Source organism: Cyprinodon tularosa, unplaced genomic scaffold (genome assembly GCF_016077235.1).
Source record: "Cyprinodon tularosa strain WSP-4 unplaced genomic scaffold, ASM1607723v1 ctg343, whole genome shotgun sequence".
NCBI classification, from domain to species: Eukaryota; Metazoa; Chordata; class Actinopteri; order Cyprinodontiformes; family Cyprinodontidae; genus Cyprinodon; species Cyprinodon tularosa.
This window is the reverse complement of record NW_024039056.1, coordinates 1,988,176-2,014,689: the sequence shown is the minus strand read 5'-3', so window position 1 is coordinate 2,014,689 and position 26,514 is coordinate 1,988,176. Positions and strand designations below refer to the sequence as shown.

The 26,514-nt window shown below is 40.4% G+C and overlaps 1 long non-coding RNA gene across 1 annotated transcript; it reads right to left on the bottom strand.

Annotated features, from left to right (window-relative positions):
• Positions 1-3,857: 3,857 nt before the first annotated feature.
• Positions 3,858-10,207, bottom strand: LOC119789681. Its single transcript, XR_005281613.1, has 3 exons — positions 10,166-10,207; positions 9,609-9,762; positions 3,858-3,934 (listed from the first exon to the last, which is right to left on the bottom strand). It is a non-coding gene; the product is annotated as an uncharacterized LOC119789681 (long non-coding RNA).
• Between the last annotated feature and the right edge of the window lie 16,307 nt (positions 10,208-26,514).

The window sequence follows — 26,514 nt, the reverse complement described above, 5'->3', positions numbered from 1 at the left end:
CCGGTAACGGAGCAAAGTCTTTGGTGGCCGGCTGCGGGGTCGGAGGCGAGACAGATGCTAAGGAGGTCGACCATGGGACTGGAGAAGAAGCAGCGTCTTGGGAGGACCACTGCTGGGCCGGGGGCATGGTTGAGGTTCAGAAGACCGGCCAAGGATCCAGCTACGGAGCAGAGTCTTAGGTGGCCGGCTGCAGGGTCAAAGGCGATGCTGACACTCTGGGGGTCTGCCACGGGGTCGGCAATGAAGATCCGGAGGTCTGCCGCGGGGCCGAAGGTGAAGCTGACGCTCTGGAGGTCTGTCGCGGGGCTGTAGGCGAAGCAGCTTATCAGGAGGATGACGCCCAATCTTCAGCAGGTACCCCCACGGGGTACCCCGTCCCCTCCTCGGCAGCTCAGGAACAGTCTCAGAAGCGGCCGCCGACTGCGGCTCAGGAGGTGGCTCTGAGGAGACCGCCGACTGCGGCTCAGGAGGAGGCTCAGAGGAGACCGCCGACTGCGGCTCAGGAGGAGGCTCAGAGGAGACCGCCGACTGCGGCTCAGGAGGAGGCTCAGAGGAGACCGCCGACTGCGGCTCAGGAGGAGGCTCAGAGGAGACCGCCGACTGCGGCTCCTGGTCTGGAACTGGGGAGCCCGCCGACTGCGGCTCCGGGTCTGGAGCTGGGGAGCCCGCCGACTGCGGCTCCGGGTCTGGAGAGCCCACCGATAGCGGCTCTGGAGCTGAGGAGCCCTCCAATAGCGGCTCAGGAGCAGGAGAGCCCGCCGATTGCGGCTCTGGGTCTGGAACAGGGGAGACCACCGACAGTGGCTCCACCACAGGAACATGCGGGACCACCGACTGTGGTTCCGTCTCAGGAGCAGGCGACACCACCGACTGTGGTTCAGCCTCAGGAACTGGTGAGGCCACCGATTGTGGTTCCACCTCAGGGACAGGCGACACCACCGACTGCGGTTCAGACTCAGGAGCAGGTGGGACCACCGACTGCGGTTCCACCTCTGGCAACGGAGGGGCCACCCATGGAGGCTCAAGTTCAGTCTCTGAGGTGACTTGAGGCGTCGGTGGAGGGTTCTTGGCGATTAGTGGTCTCTGTTGAAAGGCTCTTGGAGGAATTTCTTCACAAACTCCACATTCTGAAGCCCTCTTAAGTGTATGCTCAGGGGTCTCCGGTCGGCTCAGGGCTAACTCAGGGATCCCTGGACGGCACAGGGCTAACTCAGGGGTCTCTGGACGGCACAAGGCTAACTCAGGGGTCTCTGGACGGCACAAGGCTAACTCAGGGGTCTCTGGACGGCACAAAGCTAACTCAGGGGTCTCTAGACGGCTCAGAGCGTGCTTACGGCGACGCCGTCTCTTACATTGGGGGGTCTTAGAAGCGGGGCTAACAGGTTTATTGATTGAATCTGTCGATAAACTAACCGGTTGAAAAATATGAATACCAGAATGAATTTCAGGAACTGAGGCTGTGCGGTTCTGGGTCTAGTTTGCAGTCCAATATCTAACCCGACTGCAAGCTCAATGAGGTCCTCGAGGTTATCTGGTTCAACATAAAAGGTTAGTTCGTTTCTGATCGGTTCATTTAATGCTTGGAGAAATGCAGTCTTAAGTGCAGACTCATTCCACCCGGAAATGGCTGCTTTTTCCTGGAACTCGGAAGCAAACTCGGCAACTGATCTATTTCCCTGTTTGGATTCCAAAAGTCCCCTTGAAAACCAGGATTTATTTGTGACCTGATTAAAAGTCCTTTCAAACTCCTGGATGAACGTTTCATAATCATAGTGAGAAGATCTAGATCCGGTCTCCGCCCATTCAAGGGCTTCACCGGACAGAAAATAAATTACAAAGGCTATCCTATCCCTATCATACAGGAAATCTGACTCGAAAAATTGAAAAAATAACCGACACTGAAATAGAAATGTTTTGAGCTTTCTTGGATTGCCGGAAAATCTCTCAGGCAGAGAAGGACCAGGTGACGAAAGCGACGGGATGAGCTCAGACCAGAAAGGAGGGTTATTATCTTGACTGGCAGGTGACGGACGGAATTCCGGAAGTGACGAAACCGGAACCGGAAGTTGAACTGGCGCCATCTTGTGATTCCCACAAAGCCTGTGGGATCTTGAAACGTGTGTTTTCTTAAAGTCCAACTGGGATTTTAACTCACGGAGGGACTGTGTGTGATCAGGAGTCAGAGCGTCCTGTTTCTCAGCTCTACGACGGAGGTGATCTGCTGGGCTTTGTGTTTGGCCGCAGTGTTCTGTCATGATGGGTTCTGGGAGTAAAGCCCAAAATGCAGAACACACACGGGGAAACTGGGTAAAAGTCCAAAAGAGTTTATTAAAGCACAGATATGGATATGACACGGGAACTGGTTCAGACTAGAGAGCGGGTTCACCGAAGATTGTACAGGGACTGGAGACTGTAGAAAGGCAGAGTTCATGAGAGGCTAAGCTTCTAGCTTCAGGCTAGCGTGGCAGTCCTTGATTTGAGCTTCCAGCTCACTGCAGAGATCAACAAGGGAATACACGAAGGACTCTAGAAAATGATTCTACGTAGGAACCTCCAGGGAAACTCCACATAGTGGTCTTTAGATTTCAACCACGTAGAAATCTTGGGTTGGCTCACCAGGGCAGATTAGCTGGTTAGGTCTCCTAGAGCTTCAGGCTTGAAACTGGTTTACTGTGATGCAACTCTCCCAGAGCTGCAGGCCAGAGACAGGTTGCCAGAGAGACAGCTCTTCCAGAGCTTCACGAAGAGACAGGAGGTTAAGCTCATCCAGAGCTTTCACGAAGAGACAGGAGGTTAAGCTCATCCAGAGCTTTCACGAAGAGACAGGAGGTTAAGCTCATCCAGAGCTTTCACGAAGAGACAGGATTCCTGTGAGACAGAGATAAGGAAGAATTAGAATCTGATCTCACACTAGAGGTAACAAAGATTCTTCAGTAACAGAGGCTCAGGAAGCTAACCAACTAAGATCAACACTGCGGCGTGGAATCCAGGTCTGAAGGTAGCTTAAATACTGTGGTCCTCCTGATTAGTAGATAAGCCACAGTGTGTGAGAGGCTCAGCTCAGGAGGACCCACGGCGCACTCTGCTGGAGGCAGAGGGTAATCTCCAGAACCTGACAGTGACTCCAGCCCTAAGAGAAAGAGACAAAAGAGAGCAGAAGAGGATCCTCTGCGCCCTCTGGTGGGCAAGCCTGAGGATCCCAACAAATAAAAATGATGATCTTACTTTTTTTTCTTTTTTTATTCCAATTTCAGTTTTTTATTTTTTTTTATTTTGGTTGTACGTTCTTCTTTTTGCTGTTATGTTCCCTGTTTTCTATTCTTCTCATCTCATACCGGTGTGGAAGCAGAATTATAACAAGTACTGTACATCTTCTGCGTTATCAACTTTTCCTGTTTTGCTTTATTTTCTCTCTTTTCGTGCTCTTTCCTCTTTTTTTTCTTTATCTCTCCCCTATTTCTTATCACCTCTTTCTTTCTCAACTCCATTTCCATCTCCATGTCACTTGTATATTTCATTTCTAAATCATTTTTAATAAATCTTTAACAGTCAACAGTCATAATGAGCTGCTTGTAAAAGCAACTCTGTTGAGCCATCACCCAGCATCTATTCCAGCGCCACAATAGCAAAAGAGAAGACAAAATAAGGAAAACTCTGGATTCAACTTGCTTTGAAAGACAGGAAGCAAAGACCCTATGTTCAGTCTCTTTGCATCATAGTCAGCATGTAGTCTGTTTTGGTAGGCAAGCAGACCTTTCTACGGAGTGGTGTTTTGTGGATGTGTAACGTACCTTCAGCATAAAACCTGTGTTCCTCTCCTCTCAGACCCGAAGGGCCACAGGCAAACAGAGTTGAATGGGAGTTGGCAGCTGTCGCTGGGATGTGATGTTAAGGGGGAGTCAGTCTTGCTTAGGGTATCTTCAACAAAAAGATTCTGCAAAATCACATTTTAATACACACACAGAGACGCACATATACACCTCAGTATGTACAGACCATGTCTGTCATCTCTTTATTCCACTAACCATCTTTTTACTGTAAGGGGATCTTTACAACTCCTTACAGAAGGACCCTTTATACAATAGATAGTGTATTTTCATGTTGAATCCTATGGCTGTTGGCACTATATCTGCGTTGACATCATTTGAAATTATTTATAATTGAAATCCCATGGGTTTTGAAAATAGTTGTACTTCCTTAAAATTACATTAGAATCAAAACATCTGCATTTTCACAAAAATATCTACCCAGAAGTCAGTTTATTTTCCTTTTCCAGCATCCTCTCTGGTTCTCCTGTGCCTATATGAGCCATGTTCCTATATGAAAAAGTCTGTGCAATCTGAAAGTGACAAGGACTAGATTTATGAAAGTATAAGTGCCTGTTTCTAGTGGATTTTATAGTGCAGAGCAAGGAATATGCAGATGAGAGCACAGAGGGTGATGCAGGTATGGGCAGATGTGTTTCCAAGTGTGTATATGTGTGTGTGTTATCACTATAGGGACTGCAGCTCTTCTTCATTTTTTAAGCATTATTATACACAACCTAGTAGCGACCAAGCTTCAAGAGTGTTGAGGTAAGGGAACATGACGTTTTTGGGAATGTCAGGGTACAGATATATAATGGAAAAAACACCTGATTCAGATTTGTTACTCATAGGGTGCCCATAGTGCATAGCTGAAATGGGTCCCAAATTGGATGACCTATGCCCAGTTAGAATCCCCATCTTCCAAGTAAATCCCATGTGGGGTCTAAAGATAGGGGTTTGCTGGGATTGTTTTCAACATCCATATACACAAAAGAATCTGTAGTCATTGTATAAGATGCAAATAAAAGAAAATTTGATCATTAAGCCAGTAAACCAAAATGCTTAATTTAGAAACTGAATAAAGGTAATAATTGATTACCTGCCTTTCTTAATTGTTCCATTTGTTTTAGTCATTAAACACAAAACCTCCAATGTCATTTTAACCGGATGCTAATCACATGTATCTGTTTGAGCAGAGTCACATAGAGAGAGAGAGCAAGAGGGGATGAAAGACCTGTAGGGAAAAATAGAGACCGGGATGAGTGGGCTAATGAAAGAGTTGGCAGTATTTACCATTTACGGCTGTGAAAAACAGGTAAAATCTCAAACAAAATTAGCAGATGGAGTGGACAGGTGGAAATAGGGTTGGTAAAAAAACTACTGTGAATACTATAAATTTGTCATATAAAGGTATGAATTTTCCTTAAGATTTGTTAGTAAGCATTTGTGTTTTAAGGAATAATACTGACATTATATTCTTAGAGATAAAGGTTAGTGTTACGATTCAATGAAGCAACACATGGATGTTTGTTAAGTAGAAGTGCATTGTATTGCCAAAAGCATTTGGCCTACCTTCACATATAGAAGCTTGAGTCATATTTAATTTTTTATCCAGTAAGTTTAAAATAATCGACCCTAGGCAAACTCTTTCATTTCTATGTCGGTTTCAAGGTTGGGTGGAAGTTGGTTGAGGACCCAAATGTGGACATGAGGAGGCAGAGATGAGTTCTTGCAGATTTAATTTAGAAACGAATGGCAACAGAAGCATAAATCCAAAAACAATAAATAGGAAAACAAAACCAGGAGACGCCAGGGAGAAACGAAGATCAAGAGTAAGGTAAAGAAGAGTAACCAGCACTGAGGAACTGCATGGGAGGAGTATATATGGGAGACAGAATAAAGACTGGGCTAATCAGCTAACAGAGAAAAGGTGTGGATGGAGGGAACTAGAAGCTAGGGGAACAGAGACTGGGACAAGAGGGAAACGGAAACAACACAACATGGCTAGAAAACCACTACAATGACGCAAAATGGGAAAGAAACCAATGACCAAGAAAACACAAAATAACAGTCTAACTAAAAACTGTCCACAAAGGGCAGAACCATGATAATCACTCTATATTGCATCAAGCACTAGTGCATTAATTTAGAAAAAGTAAAGAGAAATACACAAAATTTCCCACAAAAGTAAAGTACATTAAATGGTCCAAAGTGCATTGTTGTTAACTATTAAGAGTTCCTTTCACCAAGTATAAGTGGCCAAGTCAAGTGCCTTAAAACAGCTACAAACTTTATTCCCCTCCTCAACAAATTATACATTTGACAGGAGCCAATAAGGTTTCCCCCTACTTGTAAATGCATCTGTAGCTAAGTTGCTAAAGCCTACTAGAAAATATTTATTAGCAAGAAAACTTTATAGGAGACATACTGTATTTAACAGCTGAAATCATATCAAAACATTATGCTGGATTTCATTGAGTGAGTAAGTCTCTTTCATATCTTTGTACGTAGAAGTATATTAGATTTAGTAAATCTATGAACATGCAATTGATTGGATGTCCTTATTTCAATTACAATTAATGTTTTTGTCAATATAGGGTGAGAACCAAAAGTAGTGAAGTGTGTTTGTGTGTAAAACACAAACAAACTTTGTGGCACAACCAAAATGGATCTAAGCATTGCATCTGTAACATAACAGCAGCTGGTGCTTTTAGTTTAATATGTTGTCGTCCGTGCATACTTAGACTGTAGGCTGATCGTTCAACCAGTTCACCACCGCAATTCTCCCAGAGAAGATCTGGTGTGCTGTCCAGAGGCACCAGATTCATATTAGTGTTGGGGGCCCTGGGGGTGTTAGTTCATCTTTTACTTGTCCATGAATACCTTGAATCATCATCAGATCAGATTGTGCGGCAGCTTTCAAATGGTCAACAGAAGCAGCAAATAAAAGCGAGATGGAGAGGTTTGGTCACTGCATATTTAAGACACCTTTAAAGGTCCAATATTATGCTACATTTGAAAATAATAAATAATGGTTATAATGATTTACAATGTATATATTTGCCTTTTTGTAAATATATTTTCCATTTGTGCTGGAAGATTGGTCTTAGATAAGGCAGGCAGCATGTACCAGAGACATTTGGAAAAAAAAAGGCAGAGAAAGCAGAATAAAGCATTATCCTTGCTCCATGTAGTTAGCCAAGCCTTGTAGCTACACAAGTTCCTGGAAAAAGACAGAGTAAACCTTCTACATCTTTCTTAGGACTGCTGATTAGTTTGGATGTGTGGCTGATTGGGTCCAAATGATTCCATTAGGCGGTGCCTAATGAATGCATGAACATAAACCCGGTTTGGAGGTCCAGTGCCAGGGTCTGGTTCAGACTGCTGAGACTCCTGGACTTGATCCTTTATTTCCCATGATAAGCCCCCCACAATGCAGGAAGGTTGATGACTGTACTGCCGTCACAGTGCATGTGCCGATGAAAAGCTAGACAACCTGATAACGGTTAGCTAGAGGCCCTCCAAAAAAACACAAGGCTTGATGTTTCTTGTCCTTTAATGAATTCCTCCTTCCACAACTACCATAAAACTGAAAAAATACACAAATAAAGCATATTTTACCCACTTAAACACACACACACAGTATGAGTAAGCATGAAATAACTAGTACAAAAGTACTTCTTTTTCGGCAGAAAGACAGCGGGGTTTGGACACTGGACTATATTTTTCTCAAGTCAAGCATTCAAGAGGTTCCTTATTGCCTGCGTTTTCCGGATGCTTCTGTGCCTGGGACCTACTGTCAGAAACCGTGTCTTTTTCACCCTTATTTTTTTTAAAGTGTTATTCTTATTTGTCTTGGTTTTCTTTTAACATTCACTCATAAAAATATTTACAGGTGCTGGTCATAAAATTAGAATATCATGAAAAAGTAGATTGATTTCAGTAATTCCATTTAAAAAGTGAAACTTGTATATTATATTCATACATTACATACAAACTCATATATTTCAGATGTTTACTTTGTTTAATTTTGATGATTACAAATGACAACAAATGAAAATCTCAAATTCATCATATCAGAAAATTAGAATATTGTGAAAAGGTTCAAAATTGATGGCCCCTGGTGCCACACTCTAATCAGCTAATTAACTCAAACCACCTGCAAAAGCCTTTAAATGGTCTTTCAGTCTAGTTCTATAGGCTACACAATCATGGGGAAGACTGCTGACTTGACAGTTGTCCAAAAGACGACCATCGACACCTTGCACAAGGAGGGCAAGACACAAAAGGTCATCGCTAAAGAGGCTGGCTGTTCACAGAGCTCAGTGTCCAAGCACATTAATAGAGAGGCGAAGGGAAGGAAAAGATGTGGTCGAAAAAAGTGTACAAGCAAGAGAGATAACCGCACCCTGGAGAGGATTGTGAAACAAAACCCATTCAAAAATGTGGGGGAGATTCACAAAGAGTGGACTGCAGCTGGAGTGAGTGCTTCAAGAACCACCACACACAGACGTATGAAAGACATTGGTTTCTGCTGTCGCATTCCTTGTGTCAAGCCACTCTTAAACCACAGACAGCGTCAGAAGCGTCTTGCCTGGGCTAAAGAGAAACAGGACTGGACTGCTGGTGAGTGGTCCAAAGTCATGTTCTCTGATGAAAGTAAATTTTGCATTTCCTTTGGAAATCAAGGTCCCAGAGTCTGGAGGAAAAGAAGAGAGGCACTTCATCCACGTTGCTTGAAGTCCAGTGTAAAGTTTCCACAGTCAGTGATGGTTTGGGGTGCCATGTCATCTGCTGGTGTTGGTCCATTGTGTTTTCTGAGGTCCAGGGTCAACGCAGCCACATACCAGGAAGTTTTAGAGCACTTCATGCTTCCTGCAGCTGACCAACTTTTTGGAGATGCAGATTTCATTTTCCAACAGGAGTTGGCACCTGCACACAGTGCCAAAGCTACCAGTACCTGGTTGAAGGACCATGGTATCCCTGTTCTTAATTGGCCAGCAAACTCTCCTGACCTTAACCCCATAGAAAATCTATGGGGTATTGTGAAGAAGAAGATGCAATACACCAGACCCAACAATTCAGAAGAGCTAAAAGCCACTATTAGAGCAACCTGGGCTATCATAACACCTGAGCAGTGCCACAGACTGATCGACTCCATGCCACGCCGCATTGCTGCAGTAATACAGGCCAAAGGAGGCCCAACTAAATACTGAGTGCTGTACATGCTCATACTTTTCATGTTCATACTTTTCAGTTGGCCAACATTTCTATAAATCCTTTGTTTTTATTGGTCTTCAGTAATATTCTAATTTTCTGATATGATGAATTTGAGATTTTCATTTGTTGTCATTTGTAATCATCAAAATTAAACAAAATAAACATCTGAAATATATGAGTTTGTATGTAATGTATGAATATAATATACAAGTTTCACTTTTTAAATGGAATTACTGAAATCAATCTACTTTTTCATGATATTCTAATTTTATGACCAGCACCTGTAGATTTTAGATAACATACTAGCTACCAATGGATTTTTAATGTTCAGGATGTAATTAAGGAATTTTGCAAAGGATGCATTTTTATGTCAAAGCTCAGAACAGAGGACTGAGTTATCAAGGCAGACAAGCAGTTAGATTTCTCAAAATGACATTTATATATATATACATAAAAAAAAAACAACGGTGGATCTGAAGTAACTGCAAAGACACAAAGGCAAGAACCTTTGCAGGGGGAAAAATCAAGTTACTGAGCACGTTAATTTGACGGAGAATGATTACAAACACGTGAGTCACTAACCTGGTCTTAAAGTTCAGTCCCTGACCAGAGGAAGACGTGGATTCCAGCCATACGGCTGCCAAAACAATGTGGGGAACGCTGCTGAGAGAGTTCCAGATGCTGAAGCCTTGAAAAAGGAGATCAGATCCAAGCAGATGAAGGAAGGCAGAACGATCTAGATGGCGAAGCCAAAGCCGTTGTTAAAGCGGTTTACAGGAATCCGAGCCAGAGGATCAGAGATCCAAAGAGGTACTGACAGGAAATCCAGGAGTTATACCTTTTCACATGAGTATCTCTTTTTCAGTTTTTGAAGCATTTCAAAAGTGATATTAAAATTTTTTTATAATTTGTAAAATAAATATATAATATATAAGTTCATTTTCTTATTCTTATTAGAAAAAAGTTATTACAGCCTGTACTGTGATCCAAAGTAATGATCCAAGGAACTATGAGCAGTCATTATTAATGATACTGATATTGACAATTCATTCATAAAATGATGTGCATGGCATTGTTGGTGGTACATGCTGCATTGTCCCCAATGGGAGAAAATTGTGGAGGTTGAAAACAGCACTCACCTTTCATGCTTGTTTATGCTCTCTGTTGAAAGGACCTGAGAAGGGGAGGGATGAGTGGAAGTGGAAGACGGAAACAAGGAGGTGACCTCTCCTACGTTTACCCAGCCTCCACCCCCATTTGTTCCCCTCAGCCTCTGGAGACCCAGTGGCTGGGCCTTAATGAGGGACCCAATGGAATTGTTGGGACATCACCACAAAAAGCGCTGGGATGCTGAGAGCGGCTGGGCGAGGATAGAGGATAGATGAGTGAGTGTGTTTGTGTATGTCCGCTTTTGCCTTTGATGCTTAGAAGAGGAGGGCAGATAAAGGGCTTAGGAATATGAGTTACACAGTATTTTCTGCAAAGATATTTGTGGAAGGTGTTTCTTTCTTAGCTAGTGGAAAACTATTGTTTGATTTTATCTCAAAAAACTTTTGGTTTTCGAGACTGTTTTTTAAATTTATATTAAAAACTTTCATTCTAGAGACACTGTGTCATGATTTTATGGAAAGATCTGACCCACATGCAGAAAACCAAACAGAGAGACCAGGGGAATGTTTAAAAGTTTTATTGAGAACTGGTAGGGATGGGTCCAGTGCTGCTCAGAACACTGGCGAACCGGGACTGAAAAAGTGAAGGAAAGTTCCTGTGGTTAGTTCAGGCTCAGTAGGAAATTTGAGCTTCGATTTGCAAAAGGGAATTAAGGCAACAGGACTCACGTTTCCAGAAAAGGTGTCGTTCTCTACATCCAGTTGGTGTGGGTTGTTCCAGTAATTGACTTGCTCATTTACCCAAGTTGAGTTGTTTCCTTGAGGAACGGAGGAGCTGACAGCCACTTCGATTTGCTATGGTACTTGAACGGTTTCGTGTGGAGATGAATCCCCTGCTCAGTGTGAAGCTCAAACAATCATTTGGGGGAAAGTAGATCCAAACCTCCAGTTTGAATGCTCAGCTCAGTTTGAAGCTCAGACGATCCTTCCAGGGAGAGAAGGCCCAAAACATCTAGTTTGCAGACTTCCTGCCGAGAGGCAAAGACAAAAACAACAAGGTTAGGCTCAGGTTGACAAAAACTCAGTTTGAGTCAGCAAAACTCAGCTTGGCTAAATACCAGAAACTGGCAAACACTTTGGCGTTTAGGTAGTGGCAGTCAGCAGCTTAAGAGTCCTCGGTAATGAGGCAACCATCCGCAGGTGTGTGAGAGGGCCAATCAGAACCAGGCGCCACCTGGTGGTGTAGGCAAAACACACCAAAACACAACCCACACAAACTGGATTCCTTAACACACTGAAGGGTGTTTTTATGTGTTACCTTAACACAGACACATTTAAAACTCTTTAATCAGCTGGTCACCTCTGCGACAGATCAAAAAAGTCCAAAATTTAAAGGATATTGCTGTTTTTCTCAGTAGATAGGATAGTGATGCAAGTAACCTACAAAGCTGTAAAATAAGTTTTGGTTCATAATGTATTGCATTTGAATTATGGTCTTATTTTTTAAACGTGCTATAGAGCAGGTCAATGAGTAACTTGTCTGTGCAAAAGGTATGCAATCTCTAACTTTACTGCTTTTTACTACTGTAGTTGTCAGTCATGTAGTATGTATGCTCAGGGAGAACATGCAAACTCCATGCCCAAAGACGGAAAGTCACTGCACGAGTGCCCCAACTACCATGGGTACCACTGATGTCTTGACCCTCCAGGTTTTCTCCAGCTCTTCTCTGAGCCCGTTATTTCTCTAGTTCTCATGTTCCTTGTTCCTGATGTTTCAGTCACTTTGCATTGCTATGTCAACCAAAACAGCTTTTCTCTGCTCTTCCTCCACTACCACTACCACACATTCCTCCACTTCCTCCATTACTCCACAATATCCAGTTGATTCGCCAGTACCACTCTGTCCGTGTGTATCTGGAAGTCCCACAGGATCTTGGATCTCTCTTTCTCTACCACCTTTTTCACTTTTTTATATTTTCAGAATCACCTGTAATTTTATCTTCTTACTTAGGATTTTGACAAAGTTATGAATATTTTTTTTGCAAATTTGTTACTGTGTTTTTGCTGCGTCCCAATTCCAATTATGTATGTCCCACTATAACAATATAGCGTCTCAAAAAATCTGACACACGTCATCTCGCTCAAATTCTCATCTTCCGCAGCTTTGTCCGCGGGGTGCCGGTCATATATTCTCCTCATGATAGTTCACCTTGCAGGTAGTTTGTAAGATGGGTCACCTGTGACCTCCTGGAGAACAAGCTCTAGCCCATTGCTGATAGGCCGGCAGCTTGTGGCTATCCACTGTGCGAGGAGATTGGTTAGCTTGGCTGATAGAGCTGTGCTTATAGCCGCATCTATGTCAGCATGTCACATTCCATATGATAATTTCACAGCACGCCTATACAGTTTGTAGACTGACCCAGTGGTTGTAGACCGGACGAGCCCGGAACTGACAGCCCCGGAGTTGATGCCTCAGTTGGAATGCCCGGTCTGGTACTGTCAGCACTTGGAATAGATTATTACAGTTGGATAGAGAAAAATTAAAGTTTAGGTTATGAATGTAAATATGTGTTTCTGATTCTGATTTTAGGCCAGAAGTGAAGGCCTCGCAGGCCGTGACCGCGCACCATTCTCAACTTCAAATGATAAAGCTGTCTCTCTTCCAAATTTAAAAAAAGTCAGACAAAACATTGTTTTCAATAAAAGATCTTGCATGAAGGGGCATTTATGAAATACAGGTGCTGGTCATAAAATTAGAATATCATGAAAAAGTAGATTGATTTCAGTAATTCCATTTAAAAAGTGAAACTTGTATATTATATTCAAATATTACATACAAACTCATATATTTCAGATGTTTATTTTGTTTAATTTTGATGATTACAAATGACAACAAATGAAAATCTCAAATTCATCATATCAGAAAATTAGAATATTACTGAAGACCAATAAAAACAAAGGATTTATAGAAATGTTGGCCAACTGAAAAGTATGAACATGAAAAGTATGAGCATGTACAGCACTCAGTATTTAGTTGGGCCTCCTTTGGCCTGTATTACTGCAGCAATGCGGCGTGGCATGGAGTCGATCAGTCTGTGGCACTGCTCAGGTGTTATGATAGCCCAGGTTGCTCTAATAGTGGCTTTTAGCTCTTCTGAATTGTTGGGTCTGGTGTATTGCATCTTCTTCTTCACAATACCCCATAGATTTTTTATATGGGGTTAAGGTCAGGAGAGTTTGCTGGCCAATTAAGAACAGGGATACCATGGTCCTTCAACCAGGTACTGGTAGCTTTGGCACTGTGTGCAGGTGCCAAGTCCTGTTGGAAAATGAAATCTGCATCTCCAAAAAGTTGGTCAGCTGCAGGAAGCATGAAGTGCTCTAAAACTTCCTGGTATGTGGCTGCGTTGACCCTGGACCTCAGAAAACACAATGGACCAACACCAGCAGATGACATGGCACCCCAAACCATCACTGACTGTGGAAACTTTACACTGGACTTCAAGCAACGTGGATGAAGTGCCTCTCTTCTTTTCCTCCAGACTCTGGACCTTGATTTCCAAAGGAAATGCAAAATTTACTTTCATCAGAGAACATGACTTTGGACCACTCACCAGCAGTCCAGTCCTGTTTCTCTTTAGCCCAGGCAAGACGCTTCTGACGCTGTCTGTGGTTCAAGTGTGGCTTGACACAAGGAATGCGACAGCAGAAACCCATGTCTTTCATACGTCTGTGTGTGGTGGTTCTTGAAGCACTCACTCCAGCTGCAGTCCCCTCTTTGTGAATCTCCCCCACATTTTTGAATGGGTTTTGTTTCACAATCCTCTCCAGGGTGCGGTTATCTCTCTTGCTTGTACACTTTTTTCGACCACATCTTTTCCTTCCCTTCGCCTCTCTATTAATGTGCTTGGACACTGAGCTCTGTGAACAGCCAGCCTCTTTAGCGATGACCTTTTGTGTCTTGCCCTCCTTGTGCAAGGTGTCGATGGTCGTCTTTTGGACAACTGTCAAGTCAGCAGTCTTCCCCATGATTGTGTAGCCTATAGAACTAGACTGAAAGACCATTTAAAGGCTTTTGCAGGTGGTTTGAGTTAATTAGCTGATTAGAGTGTGGCACCAGGGGCCATCAATTTTGAACCTTTTCACAATATTCTAATTTTCTGATATGATGAATTTGAGATTTTCATTTGTTGTCATTTGTAATCATCAAAATTAAACAAAATAAACATCTGAAATATATGAGTTTGTATGTAATGTATGAATATAATATACAAGTTTCACTTTTTAAATGGAATTACTGAAATCAATCTACTTTTTCATGATATTCTAATTTTATGACCAGCACCTGTACATTAAATCAAAGACAAAGCTTAAGAGGCATCGGGAGTAAAGAAGGACCATGTTGGCACAAAACAAACTAAAGAAAATAGAAAAAACTAACATTCTGAGAAAAGTGTAATTTTATTGCAAAACATACATGTTAAAGAAAATTAGGATAACCATTCAGTGCTCTGAAATACTCTGTAGGGAGGTTTAAAATCTTTAAACACAGCTCATTTTAAAAGTAAAATATCACATGCATATTGGCAGGGGGCAAACCCCCAGCTCATTTATATATCAGTTTTGTTTGGCTCAAAGAAGGCTTTTGAAATGGGTGTCATTCAATGAGCTCCATGTCTTTAAGTAAGCACATGGCTACTTTCTTAGGCAGATAGGATAAGAAAGGGGCATCTGTGCATTCATTTGCTGTGCTGTAGTGATAAAAAGGCAAAAAACTTAAATAAAAATCTATGGCTTGCTTTTTTTAATACTGTATGTTTTCTTTTCAAAGTAACAGTTTGCTTGATCACAAAAGCCTTGTCCATGAAATGAAACATGCAGTGCGCCACCATTACAATTATCAGAGTGAACCTGAACTTAGCCGTGTGAGCAGACTGAGAGTAGCTACTGTATAGATAGAAGTCTTAATTGTTATTACTTTAAGTGGGCTGGTATGAAATAGTATGCAGACTTAGACTAACAGTACTTTTTTGAACAAAATTTTGTTTAGAATGCTTTCATGACATTTCAATTTCTTAATGTGCAGCTGTGATCAAATGTAAACAATGTGGGAGAAAAGACATGGTGTAAAAAAATGCATTAATAAGGAACGTCAGAGTATCAAATATATGTGGTAGAATTATGCAGTGTTTTGGTTTGGTGTTTTTAGTGTGATGCAGAGTCTGTGACATGACTTACACTTGTTTCAGCAGTTCAGCTGTCTGAAGCTGAACTGTTAGTGAGGAAGAAGCTATTTCGGAGTCTGCCGGACCTGCATCGAATGCTGCGACACCTCTTCCCAGAGGGCAGCAGGAAGAACAGTCCATGTTGGGGGTGTGAGGGGTCATTGATAATGTTGCGGGCTCGGGATGTGCAGCACTGGGATGAAAGGTCTTTTATGGAGGGAAGAGGAAAACCGGTGATCTTCTCTGCTGTTCTCACCACTATTCTCACCTTCTTCCAGTCTGCGGAGCTGCAGCCTCCCCAACACACGGTGGGACAGCTGGGCAGAACGATCTCTATGTTGCTTCTGTAGAAGGTTGCGCTTTAAGCGTCTTAAGATGTTTATTTTGTAGAATTTACAGACAGATTGGTTTGGTCCAGCATGGTGGTTCAGAGAACTGAGACTTGGACTGGAACTGCACAGGAAGAGAGATCAGTTAGAACTTTGGCAGGAGGAACTGAGAGTTAAAAAGATGATACTGATTTCTTACAGTTCCTTGGAGAGAGGAGCGGATGGGGAGGAGGTTGATGGGCCCATAGGGATTGAGCTTGGCTGAAATGGAGTTTTGGCTTGAGACCTCAAGAGGGTGGACAGGCAGGCGAGCATTCGAGGATTGATTCAGGAAGACTGAGTTGAGAACCGGCTTGGAGAAAGCAAAACTGCTAGGAGAGAAGTAGGACAAGAAGATAGGCCTTACTCTTTAGCACAATGTTCAATTTTAATGGAGCTAGCAGTTAGGTACCACTATGTGGAATTTTAACCGACTGGCGTCCGTCCAAGGGAATCCACTCCTCTAAATACTGCTCCCTGATTGCGTCCAATTGGAACCAGCTGGAGGCTCGCCTGGGCTGAAGTCTGCGGAGGAAAAGGTAAAAAACCCTAACTCAGCTCAGTACACAATCCTGTTGACCCAACACTCGTCAGGATGGGTGGGGACAGGTGGGCTCTCCTCATCGTACACAGGAAGTACATGCGCAGTACAATCACTTCGAAATGTCATCCACATTTTTTTTTGTCCTGTGATAAGTAACAAAATTTCCCTCAGCATCCCAATCCTGCCCAATTTATAAACAATTTGCAGGTTGAAACTTAGCTCAGCATAAAAAAAAGAAAAATCTGTTAAGATAAACAAATGTGAGTGTAGGTGTTTCATATGGGTCAGAAAAAGTGGTGGAAATAGATAATCAAAGCTGTGATGTTTACCTGGCTCTAAAAGGAACAACATAAACTGAGCCTGTGTAGATTTGTTCACGTGTTTTCCGTGACATGTCACAATTAGTTGATGCTATGATGAGGTGAAGTAAAACTTTTCTTTTCACCTAAGTTAGTATACACTATAAGTGAACTTGTAAATGCAACTAAAGGAGGCATTTAGATTTTTATTTTTCCTTATAAAAAATGAGGTCTTTCATAATATATTTAGATTTTTTTAGCTTTCAAGTTATTTGATTTGAAGATCTTCATCAAGGAAAAGACTGGCACAGACACCAGTTTTCTCTAAAACTAACTCTAAACGTTATTTGGCATTAGAGAGAAATCTTTCTTTGTACAAGAGGAAAGCATGTATTTTCAAGTTTGTAAAGAAATCAATGCAAACAGTTTCATTAAGCTCCTTTCTTAACAAACAGCAATTGATTTGCCACTGATAGTAGCAGGTTTGTGTATAGTGACCAGAAAAAGAACAATATTTTCCTTAGAATCCTTAATATATATTTTCACTTTAAAATCCATAAGATACAGATGAATTAGACTCCTTGGTACTTTTTACTAGAATTTCAGAGAGGTTATCTAAATCAGGCCGAATAAGACATTCGCTGAACTTTTTGTAAAAGTTTAATAATGAGCTCTCTCCTATTTTAAAACAATTCACCAGAAATAAAAATTCCACCATTTGCTCTTAAATAAAGGATGATTTAAGTAATTATGACAAAATCAGTGCATCCAAAATCCCTAGATTTTAGATTCAGTTTATTTTTACTGTGATTATAAATGTAGAATGAATGCCGTCAAATGGCACAGACCCAGGACAAGGAAGAGAACAGCAAGATTACTGGAGTTAAGTAAGCTTTGATTCCCAAGACTTAACTAAACAAGTATATTCTACACTAATTATATCAGTGCAAGATAATAATATGTAAAAGTTTGACTCCAATATTTTATGCAAAACATTACAATGAATCAGATCAAGCTAAATTTTTGTCTGTTACAGTAAATGTGTGGTGATGGGGTTACGGAGCTCCCATGTGACTCCTAAACATTTTCAATGTTTGCACATGCTTGCTGCTGCCATCGATGGCAGTATCTGCATCTTGGTGTGTGACTTTGCAGTGCTAAGACTAAAGCCCATCAGGCTGTGCTCACATGCAATTCAGATTAGCTCTGCAAATCCAGCATGAAATTAAATTTACGACTTGGGCCACAACACACACACACACACACACACACCGTGATGGGTGTCCTGATACCCCAAGGCCAAGTGTTTGTTGTTCTATGTGTGTGTGTGCTTTATATGTTGCAAAGTCTAACATGAGCAATAAATGACTGTGCAAACCTCTTTAAATGACTCATATCATCTTCAAAAGTGCAATGTTTAATATTAAAGAAGAATCATGATTCAGATTTATGATGAAGTGAATGTCTGCTGAAGATGTGTTTTATGTGTGTGCCTGTGTTTGAGCCACCTCTTTAATTTCAGAATGGTTTGTAGATTGTTCTGCCCCGCCCTGTCCAATAATAGAGCATCACCAACAATAACAACTAATGGCAACCAGCATTACACCACAGTCACCACCACTCTATAACAGCTGCCACATAGACATACATTCCGGCTCACACTCTGCCCCCCCCTACACACCCACACACACACACACACACACACACACACACACACACACACACACACACACACACACACACACACACACACACACACACACACACACACACACACACACACACACACACACACACACACACACACACACACACACACACCCCTTTCAATTGAAACTAAGTCTGCCCCAATCATGTCATCCCTAGCTCCCTTGATTTGCATAAAACAATTACCCTGGGCGGACTCAAGGTTCAATGTCGTCTAGACAACATGTTTCATTGTGGTGTCATCAAGCTGTGTGTGGGTGTGTACGTTGGTGTGTGTGAATGGAGGTGTATTGGTGACACACTACGCTGGTTGTAAATTAGCTGGGGTAAGGCTCCTCGGGCACTGGCCGCATCACATCCCCCTCGGCGTATGGGACTTGGAAGGATTTATTCACATTGATAATGCACACATGTAAAAGAGAGAGTGCACACACACACACCCACAGACATAGCAGACACATCTAGGACTAATATTCATAACAGGAAGCAAGACAGCAGGAAAGCAGGAAAGCAGAAAAACAGCGTTGTGCATGGAAGGGAGTAAGTGTGTCGGTCCACATTTTTTTTTGTTGAACTCTTTTTTTTCTCACTATCTCCTTCTCTGTCAACTAAGCTTTCACCACCCCATTATTTTCTGCTACTGAGCCTCAGCGATCAATACTAACAACTCGTCGAGCATCAGAGAGTAAGAGGTTGGCTACTTTCTTCCCCTCCTCCCCTCTAACCAACAGGAGGCCATGCATAGACAAAATGAAAGAGCAAAAGCAGCAACAGATCACAAAAAAAACCTACTTTGCCTACTTGGTTATGAATAGAACTGGGTTTAGAAAACCTGCCATTCAGGATCAATCCTAATGAAAACAGTCCTTGGCATAGACCTTACAGTCAAGACTGTGCTAATCAGTATATCCTCTCTTTTTTGGGTTTGATGAGAAAGACAAAACCCTCTCTACCCCACTTCAGTTCCGAAACATTAATGAATGGGAACTTCTTTCCCTTTTACGGTATTTAATTTGTGATTAGATAAACCATATATGTAGCGCCAATGATGACTCTAACTGCAAACTATTTCGCCAAACTAGCATTTTTCTAATGTGTTTTGGTAGGTGTGTGCAAACTCTAGGCTCAGTTTCCAGTTTGTAGATGTCGGGCAGGCAGCTGTTTTGGCCGAACCAATCTGCCTCAAGGTAAGACATGTTGGGTGTTTAGAAACCACAATAAAAAATACCAGTTATAATTAGAGGTGTGCTCATTGCAAAGCAATTTTCAAAGTCACTCTCTCTTTTTTGTTTTTGTCTTTCCATTCTAATGTTGACTGTAAAAATTCAGAAAGTTGCCTTCATAATTTCCATATGCTTAAATACACTGAGTCAGTGCTAATTTATTGGTTGAATATAAGCACGTAATAAAGAGGGCAGTGAATGTGTTATTGCTTAATTTATAGATAACTAGCTATAACTGAGAGAAACTTGATAACTAATTTGAAACAGTGAGGTTGAGTAATTGTCTTTTGCAGTAGGGGTGGCAAAGTGAGGGAAAGTGACAGGGGCAAAGGATGACAAACCCTTGCCTTCTTCTCTCACACGGAATTGCACATACACACATACAATGGGATAGGATAGGAAAAAAAAACTGCTAGGAGAGGGCAGTGGAGGGAGGAATGGAGGGAGGGAAAGGCTGTGACACCCCAGACCCAGACTGGAGGATTAATGATGAATATAAAAAAAAAGAAAAGAAAAGCACACAAAGGAGGCAGAGAAAGAAAAAAAAAAACTCAACGGGGGAGCAAAATAAAAAAACAAGACAGAATAAAGAAAGGAAAACAGAGGGGCTTTTTTGTCCCAAAAGGGTAGATGAAGTGATTTTGCAAGTCAGCCCTCCTAGGGGTACAGATCCATACACACACACACACACACACACTCATTTCCAAAGAGCACCAATCATTGTAGGTGCATTTGAATAGAAATTCTCAGTCAGATTAATGACACAATTTTTTTTGTTTCATCATCTCTTCTTTTGTCTCTATAAACTACTAGTATCGTATTGAAAACCTATTTGAACACAAACGGACAGTCATACATAAAACAGGATTTCCACATTCATACACAAACACATAGCTGTGTGAAACAAGGGATGCTTAATCAATGTCACAATCCAATCAATAGCCAAGTCCCATGTGATGGGACTCTTGGCTCCTTTCTTCCTCCTTCTCAACCACTCATCTTCTTCTCTCTATTTTCTGCCATCTCCCTTTTTATCTCCACTTTCCTATCACTTCCACCCCTCTTCCCACTCAACAGTTCACCTTACTCCTGCCCTAATGTCATTTGGAAGGACTAAACAGTATTGGTCAATACTGCTCAATTTCCCCCAAGAGCTTTGAGGAAAGGGAATGAATGGGAATTAATGCTGATTTAAATTTACTGATGTAAATACATAGAGAAATTTCATTTCTCTATGTATTTAATGCTGGCTTTATTATTAGTTAAAATAACAACAAGTTAGTTACAATCGGCCCACAGACCACCCCATAAAGGAAGCAAATTGTATTCACTTGTAACCAGATTCTATTTGTTTTGGTCATTATCCATTTCTCACAACCAAAGATGAGAGTTGTACCATGAACAAGTAAGTACATATAAAGTTTTGCTTTTTAGATCCGTCCTTTTTTTTTTTTGCCATGACAACTTGTAGCAACTTCCAAATGTTTTATACTATTATTCCATTTGTTTCTCTATCCTACCAGCAGCAATGAACTACACATCAGTATACTTAACTTGCTCCTGTTGAGGAAAGAGATGACCCCAAACATCAGGGGCATTATCCCCCCTGGCAGAGGATCATACATTTTGAGGGCCTGATTCTTACCCCATTTGTTTAGACTCAAATGTAAACTGTTGATTCACAGTGAAGTTGATGCCTGAAAAATGCTAAACAAAATCTCACCATTAGCAAAAATAAAAGATGAAAGCCTCAAATCCATAACACCCTCCACTCTATAACTGTTCTTAAGATAAATACCAAACAATTACAGAAATTATTTGTAATTTCATTTATATTTAATTGATGGGTTAATACACTACTGTATAGATAAATGAAATTGTAATAGTAGTACAGAGAAAAACTTACATCCACCTTATAAACATATTTGCACTATATGTGATGAGGTATGTCTTCATATCCCATGGCTGTCCCATGGCAGGGCTGCCTCTCTCTGTCATCTCCTGGGAAAGGCAGCTTCAGAGTCATCATACACCCTCAGTCTATGTGCAGTGCAAACAGGCACATGCCCCTGAACAATCAAACAGAGTTCTTCCTGTGGTGTAGTGTATCAGCCCTGTTGGGAAAAATTCCCCCCTGGGTCATTGTGTGCATACTGTATATGTTGCACAGTATGGACACGACTATTGGAGCCAAGGCAGAATTGTTAGCAATAAAGCTGTGTTATTAAAAATCCAATATTATGTGAGCCCTAATGTGATTGTAGCATATTACTGGCTTATGAGGATGTAAGTGGTGCTGTGAGGGACTAGTTTACATCACTTTTATTATTTTTTTCTGCGTTTAAATGGCTGAAAATAATATTTGCCTGTCTGTCCAGAATAAATAGCTTTCCTTTGTTCATAAAGAACAATTTTCAATAAAAACTTTGGAGGTTATGGCTGCAGGATAGTGTACGGTATGTGACATTACTTTGGATGTTAACCATATTCATCAGCAGGCTCAAGGTAGTCTGTTTTATTGTAGGGGCTATAATCAGAGGCAAGGTTTACCAGAGACAAATAAGATCTTAAAGTGTAACTCACCACATAATGAACTTTTTGCAAATGAACAAAAATCTGGGTATATGGACTGCTATTTTAATGTACCAGGGCTGTTTTTAACATTTTTTTCAATTTAAGATTGTTAAGTAATGCAATATTTGTGTGAAAACAGTCTTAAATAAACTGGTTGAATGCTGATACCAGCCACTGTGGCCGGTACAGGTCTTTGTCTTCTTTGCCCTGCTTTCAGGTTGTTGTAGACTTAAATACATATATGCAGTTTGATATTTTATCAAACGTATATTAATCTGTCATTTTGTGGTATGCTAAATTAATGAAGATACAGGCATTTTCAAAAAGTAAACTCTGCACACACAAAAGAAATTCACACCTTTTATTGAAAATATAAGAAGTGACAAAATAATTAAAGGCAAATGAAAAATATTTCAGTTAAAACTGTCAACTAAGCAAGTAAAATTTAACTAAAACTAGAAAACAGCTTTACATAATGACTTAGATGGAAATAAAACAATTGAAAATGTCAGGGATCTGGGTTGTGTCCGTCTGTGTCCATTTAACATCAGCTTAAACCATGTCAGCATGGAGTACCAAGTGGTCATCATGACCTTCTTGTTAGTTTGTCTTACCCAACATTAAACACATGAAATGTTTAAAAGACAGCAAAAAAAAAAAAAAACATTGTGTAGTTTGAAACTCTTTCCCTAACTTTGCCATACCTGTAACATCTATTTTTCTTTGTTTCGGAAAAGGGTGAGTTGTCTCCAGTATTCAGCAGCTTAGCATGTCAGCCCTGCAACAGAGACGTTGTCACTTTTCAGATGTTCGACTCCTCAAGTAGTATATATGATATATAGTATATTTGTAGGTCTTTGCAGAAGTGTATATTTTTCCAGCAATTTGGTTCAGAGTTCAGCTGCCAGGTCCACTTAGCATTGGATCAGTTTGCAGATCAGGTCCTTCTCTTGTGGCCTTCCATCATGGTGTTTCTTCGAAGTGGCTGGCTTGGAATCAGCTGCAATAGAGGATGACACAAGCATAAAATATCTGCCCCCCCCCCCCCCCCCCCCCCCCCCCCCAAGCATTAGAGGGGGCAGGATGGCATGTCCCTTTGAGAATGTCTTGATAGAGGGGTTTTGCAGTAGTTAAATAGGAGAGTCCAACAGCAGAACAAAACTGCATCTTCCTTCAAAAAAGTGCAGAGTTAATATCAACATGGACACTGGTCATCCATATTCAAAATTATATCATGGCTTATGTCATGGCTTTTTTTGCCCTTGCATTTTGGTGCACATCTCCCAAACACAAGATTCAATCTTTTCAGTGATAGTAGAAGAGGAGGAGAAAGCTAAACATTCTGGCATAAATGGCCAGGTAATGTAAAAGTATCAGTCAACCTTCAACTTACATTTTTACTGCAGATGTGAAGTCAAGTAGTTAGTTGGAATCCTAGTTATGATAGAAATATTTATTTTTAACTTCATTTCAATATTACCCATCAGGTGCAAATCATATCAAATAAGATGTAATAAGTTAAGAAGGGAGATAATAGTGGGCAGAGGTTAGAGAAACTGTAAGGATGTACAGACACATTACTGTAGAAAACACAGAAAACAAAACCATGCCTAAATACAAATAGATAAAGGCAACAATAAACAGCTGTTCTAAAACATTTCAATGAAGCATGAGGGAGAAAGGATCATTTATACCAGTTGGTTTAGCAAAAAATCTATTGTAGTGGTTCATAATCTGATAATGATACATTGGACGATTCCTGAAAGACCAATTTGCTTTTTTGAATATGGAACCCTCAAAAAGAGATTGAAATGGTAAGGGCTACAAAAATATGACTCAGTTGTTTTCACTGATTTTCTACATATCATATAGTATATTTTAGGTCTAGATTCAAACAGGGACTGAAACATTTTAATTTATATATGCTTATTTTTTCTCTACTTTTTTTATACAAAGTGTTTTGTATACATGAACCCTTAAACTACTGCAAAATGTAATGATTGCCAACTGCAAGCTTAGTAAATTAGCTAATTTAATAGTTTTTTATTATTGAAGGTTTCCATTTAGCAGTTTGCAACCTTACCTGTACCAAAGTGTGTCCTTTATATATGTAAGGTCTTCCATACTCATTCATTTAAATTGTATCAGTTTATATTTCTTTAAAATAAGTATTTTCACACAAAAAATATTACAAAGCAGGTGTGAAACATTGCTTCAACTAATACTGGGTGGTATAAAAGGTCTAATGTGTAGAAAGCTCCATTCTAATCACAACCTTTATATATGCAAAATGACCATAACTGAGAACATTCAAATTATGGCAGATTACCAACACCAATTTTGGATGTTGAAGAGATACTATATGAAACCTAGGTGGGTGGCGTACTTAGATGTGATATGATGGAGGGCTTGAATACTGGTGAGTTACCTCTTAGAGACTGATGAAAAGAAATACTGTAAATACGTAAATATTTGCTTACAGTTTTTTTTGTCCTATGAGTATTAGATAACAATAGAGGTTTTCATTACAGTTGAGTTTTATGACCGTACAATACCAAAGATTAATTAAAGAAAGCCACATGAGATTATAGCTGATTTAAATGGACAAAATAGGAGATACATATTGGTGTCAAGTCACACAAAGAAATACATATTTTTCAAATATCATAAAACATGACTTTTATAACCCCTTGTTCTAAATCTTATAGGGTGCTTTGTGACCATTAAAAACATACTTTGATACATTATTTAGTTTCTGCAACAATCCAATTTGCTAACCTCAATATCATCATGGTGGTGTGATATGAACTCAGGTTAGGCTTTACATCCTTTGAATCCCTAAATTTGTTAATTTTAATCAATGAATGATTGGAACAACTCCCTGGTTTCCTTTATTTTATGTGACTTTTTCTGCATACAGATTGACCAACTGTCCATATCTGTTATTGTCAGGTTAAGTGCAACATTAGTATGCTCCTCATGGAGATGTGAGCAATAAAGAAAAAGCTCCATTTACAAGTTTATAAAGCAATCATCTTTTTCTTCTTTCTGTTTTTAGGCTCTCAGTGAGTCTCAGTGGACAAGTCCCTGACCGCTGTACATGCAGCTGGCTGAAATAAAAAAAAGTGAAAACCTAATTAACTCCGGAGTGGAGATATTATCCAAACAGACAGAAAGAGAAGCTACACTCATTTAAAGCCCAGGCAGCATGGGTCATGCTCCATGAATTATTCAAGCTGGCCGCCAGTTTGCAGAGCGAGTTTTAAGTGGACAATGACCCTGTGCACACTCATTTAGCCTGCACCTCAGCTAACAAGGCTAAGTATTCACTGACTCTCCACTATCCTCCACTAACAAGCTAATGGAATTTCAGTCAAGAGAATGCACTGAATGGCTTAACATGGGCGTGCTCTATTCGGCCCTCTATACACACATATCAATATTCAATTAGATCTGTGGGTTTTTCAGCATGGCCTTGTTAAGTAAAAAGTTGTGTAAAGGGAAAGCTTGCAAAGGCCAAAAGGCTATATCCAACCAGGCGTTGATAACTTAAATAGAGGTCTGTACCTTTTTCTATAATTACAAACTTGGCTAAGATAGAAAAAAAAAGAAGTGCCTGAAAAAATATATAGGAGAAAAATATATTTCATAAGACTAAACTATAAAAAGGGATGGAGGATATCTTAAAATACCACAGTAAGAAAAATGGGTGATTTAAAAATGACACCAGGGTTAAAATGTATTTATCAAACATTTTACACAGAGCTTGAATAATTTGTAGAACTCCATAGTTTTACTGTACTGAGCATCTTAAGACATGCTTATTATTGAGTCACAAAGACTTACAATGTTTTGAGGGTGATTGGGTCACCATTAAAACTTATACGGGATACTTAGTTCAACCGAATACTTTTCATCTAAAAATATTGAGAAACATCTTTCAGTTTCATTGGAACATTTTACTTCAAATACATTTAGAAATTATTTTATGTGCTGTGGAATAAAATATGCTTTGTCACATAAATGATCCAGACTTGATAGCCTGTTTCCGACTTTCAGAAAGTACTTATGAAAACTGCCTAGTTGTGTATTTACCAACGTTCAGCAATAAAATGCTTGTGGACTTTTTCAGGTTGAAAACTTAATGTCATTCAATGAAATTGAGCTCTGCTGATGCATTGGTTAAAGGTTAACTTTAGTATTTTTTTGTAATATTTCTGGAAAGCATTATTTAATAATTAATTATTAATTAGCATACATTTATGAGTTACAATACAACTGTTTTGTATTGTTTCTCAATCAACAATATGAGTCCTACCTGTTTTTAAGACTGCCACTGACATTACCCGAGCTAGCATTAGGGAACATTGTGTCAGTACTTTTTTGTAACCACCAACCTATCTTTGGTACATCCATCAATTTGCATACTGCTCCTTATT